This window comes from Micropterus salmoides, unplaced genomic scaffold (assembly GCF_014851395.1).
Source record: "Micropterus salmoides isolate LMB-PRFRI ecotype aquatic unplaced genomic scaffold, ASM1485139v1 Ms_hic_scaffold_2606, whole genome shotgun sequence".
NCBI lineage: Eukaryota > Metazoa > Chordata > Actinopteri > Centrarchiformes > Centrarchidae > Micropterus > Micropterus salmoides.
Window position 1 is genome coordinate 12908 of NW_024041825.1, and position 5050 is coordinate 17957.

General features: G+C 44.8%; 4 long non-coding RNA genes across 4 annotated transcripts; all 4 read left to right on the forward strand.

The window, feature by feature from the left end:
• The first annotated feature begins 1924 nt into the window (after positions 1-1924).
• LOC119919189 lies at positions 1925-2508 on the forward strand. Its single transcript, XR_005447645.1, has 3 exons — positions 1925-2072; positions 2230-2360; positions 2481-2508. It is a non-coding gene; the product is annotated as an uncharacterized LOC119919189 (long non-coding RNA).
• Positions 2509-2511: 3 nt separating this feature from the next.
• On the forward strand, positions 2512-2947 carry LOC119919188. Its single transcript, XR_005447644.1, has 3 exons — positions 2512-2635; positions 2722-2833; positions 2922-2947. It is a non-coding gene; the product is annotated as an uncharacterized LOC119919188 (long non-coding RNA).
• A 367-nt stretch (positions 2948-3314) lies between these two features.
• LOC119919186 lies at positions 3315-3857 on the forward strand. Its single transcript, XR_005447642.1, has 3 exons — positions 3315-3352; positions 3545-3691; positions 3784-3857. It is a non-coding gene; the product is annotated as an uncharacterized LOC119919186 (long non-coding RNA).
• A 90-nt stretch (positions 3858-3947) lies between these two features.
• LOC119919187 lies at positions 3948-4497 on the forward strand. Its single transcript, XR_005447643.1, has 3 exons — positions 3948-3992; positions 4159-4301; positions 4469-4497. It is a non-coding gene; the product is annotated as an uncharacterized LOC119919187 (long non-coding RNA).
• Positions 4498-5050: the final 553 nt, after the last annotated feature.

The window sequence follows — 5050 nt, forward strand, 5'->3', positions numbered from 1 at the left end:
ATCTTAGGGTGGAGGAGCAGTGTTTCCGCTGGGAGAATCCACATTAGCGCTGGATGAAGAGATGCTTCAGGTGCTGGATGCTGTAGACCCCTGAAGCCTGCTTTTCCAACAGCAGTAAACAGAGATGCACAGGAAAGCCCAGCATCATCAGCTGACTCTGTCCCTTTACGGTCCCTTGCACCAGTTTGCAGACAATAAGAGGGAGAGTGACAGAGCACATCAGCCCGCGGGACACCACAGAGCCCCAAGCACCCAGGAGAGTGTCTGGAGGCGTAGTGGTGATTGTAAGAGACCTGGACGGAGAGCTGACTGCAAAGACCTTGCACAGAGGCTTCTCTTCAGTGAGGACTTGGAGGAAGCGGAGCATGCTCAGAGGGGTGCCGAAACATCCAGTCATTGCATGCCTCTGCCTGCATCAATGGGCTATCCAGTCAAGAAATAAAAAAACGTCAGCAACTAGGTGGCACCACCGAGTGAGTCTTAACCTACACTTTACAGCCCAGTTTGACTATTGTTTCTACTCTGCATCTGTACTTGTCTGTTAACAATTTTTTTTACTTTGTATGTTTCAGTAGGCAGAAACTTGCATCCGGAAGACAGAGCTGCCCTCGTAGTGATGACAAAAGTGGGCAAAATATGAATGCTTATCCACCTCTGGATGTATCCAGGGACTACATCTTGTTCAGCCCCTCCCGCCTCGCAGCGGCCACGAAGAAGGCCAAACTGCAGCAGTCACTACAGAATCAGTCCGCTTCTGTGCTCACAGTCCCCAGCGGCTTAGACCTCAGTACTCTGAGTGACACTTTACCTCAGCCAGGTGAAATAATTGAAGTTGTGGCAAATATTTTCTAACATTGTTTTTCTGTGTTATTGACGCCTTTCACACCTAGTTATTGCTGGATTAACCTGCCAGAGTGTCATGGGGCAAAAGCAGCTGGGGCCCTATTAACTGGCCCTTCATCCCACTTCGTGCTCTGCATGCAGTTTTTCTACACTGGAACACTATTTGCGTGTAGAAATACTGTGGTTAAACTTTGTGCAAAATGGAAATAATGAAGGTCTTAAATTTGATTTAATACAAGGACCCTCTTCAGGACAGGAGTTCAAGGTCAGGTAACAAAGAAAGATGTAAATGCTCCGTACTTGTATAGCGCCTTTCTAGTCTTTTCGACCACTCAAAGCGCTTTTACACTACATCTGCATTCACCAGTCACACACATTCATACACTGAGCCTAAGTGCTCAAACGGAAACTAACATTCACACTCACTCATACACTGGCGGAATAGCCGCCAGGGGCAAATCGGGGTTCAGTATCTTGCAGGACACTTCGACACGCAACCAGGGGGAGCCAGGTCGAACCGCCGACCTTCCGATTAACAGCCAACCCGCTCTACCTCCTGAACCACAGCCGCCCCTAGACCCACTTCTAGGTTCTCATCATGTCAGTTCATACTGTGTTTTAGTGTTTTTTCCAAACCAGATTTCAATTTAATTATCTCAAAGAAATGCAGAAGTTTATTTGCATAGTACCTTTTAACAACAGGCAATTCAAAGTGCTTTGCATAAAACATTAATGGATTTAAAGACTAGAATAAAACAGAAATTCAATTTTATTAAATTAGATAAAATATTGCAATGCAAGACATGAATAAATAGCTTCATATTTAATCTAATAAAAGGCAGTGGCACAGACCAGTGAACTTGCTGTAAAACCTGGAGCTTTTGGGGTCCTGGGGCAGTTACCCACTATAGCCTTGCACTATATCTCTTTGCAGCTATGTCCAGATTGTATCGTTAAACTAAATAACATTTATATCTGACATTAGTTTATGTACCCTGCCACCACACCAGTTTGAAGTGTAAAAGGAGTTCTTTATTTGTGCTCTACTGTAGCATTGCCTTGTGCGTGCTCCCTCGGGCAAGCTGAAAAGCTGCTGCTATCCAGTTGGGGCTTACCAAAACCTGTACTGGAGCGCTACCAGAAACACGGAGTGACTCACATGTTCGAATGGCAGGCTCAGTGCCTCACTGTTGGACAGGTGCTGCAGGGAGGTAACCTGGTGTACTCTGGTAAGAAACACTCTCTAGTCAAGTTAATTTAAGTTTATTTATATAGCCCGATACATAAATTTGCCTCGGAGCGCTTTCCATCTTTACTCTCTACAAAGTGATTCAAGGAGTCAGTCACTGTTAGGTCAGCATCTGCTTTCAATTCTGTCCTTTTCAGCTCCGACCAGTGCTGGAAAAACTCTGGTGTCAGAGCTGCTGATGTTGAAGCGAGTGTTGGAGACTAAAAGAAAAGCTCTCTTCATTCTGCCATTTGTCTCTGTGGCGAAAGAGAAGATGCATTACCTTCAGGTGAGGGAGAGGTGGACAGGGAAAAACGACATGCATGTTGTTACTTACATTGTGTTGTGGAATGTGGGAGTATATCTACAGTATCTCATCTAACAGACCTATATATCTGGCCTTTTGTAGAGTGTATTTGAAGAGGCAGGAGTTCGTGGAGGGATATATGGGCAGCACTTCAGCTGCTGGAGGGTTCACAGCTCTAGATGTGGCTGTTTGCACGATAGAAAAAGCCAACTCCCTCATTAACAGACTAATTGAAGAGGACTGTATGGGTCTACTAGGTAAATATACCAAGGATAAAAGTTCATTTCCTTGAGTCTAAAACATACAGTATGCATTTGAATTTGTGTGTTTTATGTACTATTAGGTATGGTTGTGGTGGATGAGTTGCATATGGTTGGAGATTCTGGAAGAGGATACCTACTAGAACTGCTCTTAACCAAAATCCGCTACATTGCACAGAAGCAGAATACCACTGGGTTTGTATCCGTTAGTGTGTAACAGCTACACTGTTTAAAAATCCTGTTGCTCTCCTACATCTACAAATCTGTAAAACTCATTCTACAGGTCTCTCTCTGAGGGTGTACAGATCAGGTATGAGCGCCACCTTGCCTAACCTCTCCTCCTGGCTAGCTGGCTAGGCGCAGAGCTTTACCAGACAGACTACAGACCTGTACCCCTGCAGGAGCATCTCAAGGTGGGCTGCAACATCTACGACAAGAGCCTCTCTGTGGTGCGGCAGTTCACTCCTGCTCTGCACATTAAGGTAACTGAGTGTAGATGTTAGCCAGTGTGCGGAGTGATTCCTACTCTCTCAAGACCAGTAATTAAACTGTGTATGTATGTGTGGTCATAAAGGGTGACGATGACCACATAGTGAGCCTGTGCTATGAGACTGTGAGAGAGGCCCACTCTGTGCTTCTATTCTGCCCTCGAAGAACTGGTGCGAGAAACTGGCGGCGGCATCGCCAGAGAATTCTACTGCCTCAGTCATGCTGGTACCTGGAATTTAAATTCCATCTCAAAATTATCTACTTTTTGTGCATACTAAATTTAAAAGTGAAGTCAAACTAAAGCTTGTTTGTGTTGCATTGAGTGATATTACAGTGGTTCTTCATTGAGAGTCATGTTAAGCTGATACGAACAAGAACTTATCCCGTAAATCTAAATTTTGGTCTCATTTTTTTCAGATTGTCAGGGCCAAGCAGAGCCTCGACCAGTGTGTCTGGATCGGGAGGGACTACTGGATGTCCTAGCCCAGTTGAGACGAACACCGGCCGGTTTAGACCCCATCCTCCAGCGGACTGTGCAATGGGGGGTGGCCTTCCACCATGCTGGTGAACACACTCACACAACTTCCTAACTGAAACAAAGTGCACACTGAACCAATACTGTTTATAGTATATAAATAAGATGTTTGTCTCTGTAGGTTTGACGTTTGATGAGCGTGATGTGTTGGAGGGAGCTTTTCGTCAGGGCGTGGTGAGAGTCTTGGCCGCCACCTCTACCTGTCGTCAGGGGTTAATCTCCCAGCTCGCAGGGTCATCATTCGTACCCCTACCTTCAATGGACACTTGTTGGACCCGCACATACAACAGATGGCTGGACGAGCAGGAAGGAAAGGGGTAGACACTGAAGGTATGGAGGGAAGGACGTTGGCATCGTTGCATGTTCATTGTTATTCCAGTTGGCGTGAGAGAGAAAACAAAACATGATCAGTCAGATGATGAACTTTATTATTGTGAGATAATAATCAATAACATCTCTCTTTTATTCTCACGTTCTTTTGTCCGTTCTCTTTCAGGTGAGAGTGTGCTGGTGTGTAAGGAGGCAGAGCGTCAGAAAGGTATTAGTCTCCTTAAAGGTGCTCTTCAACCAATCAGCAGCTGCCTGGTGAGAAGGGAGGGAGAGGGCATCACCACCAGCATGCTGCGAGCCATCCTAGAGGTATGGCCGTAAATACATCAGAATTAATTCCTTTGTAAAGAATGGTTGCCTCATCCTCTGAGGCCATTGATGTATGGTTTATTAGTATACATAAGAGTAACAAAACAAATTTCTGCCCAATGAACTAATTGTTTTAAGTCCCCAATTTGAATCATCCCAACTTGCAGATCATTGTCGGAGGTGTGGCCAGCACTCCCGGATGTGAGGTTATATGCTTCGTGCTCACTGCTGGCTGCCAGCATGAAATGTGACAGCAAAAGACAATCAAATGAGACCAACACAGGAGCTATTGAGGCCTGTGTTGAATGGCTGATGGACAATGAATTTATTAGTATCCAGAAAGATGGACAAGGTACTGTCTTTTTCATTATCAATGAGCATTCTTGATATCTTGACATACAATCAAAGACTTTTAGTAACAGAATAAACCATTTGATACAAATTCTGAAGAATAATGCAAGCATTTTGTGTATTTTGCATCATATATCAGTATCATCTTGAGCACCTTTGCAATTGCAATAACTACTGCATATCCTCTGATGTCTTTGCATATCCAGAGGAGCGGTACTGTCCAACTCAACTTGGCGCTGCCACCCTTTCCTCCTCCCTCTCCCCTCCTGAGGCTGTAGGAATATTTGCAGATCTCCAGCGGGCCATGAAGGGCTTTGTACTGGAAAATGACTTGCACATTCTGTATCTGGTACAACACACATAGCTTGTATTATGACTTGTTTAATACATTTCTGTTG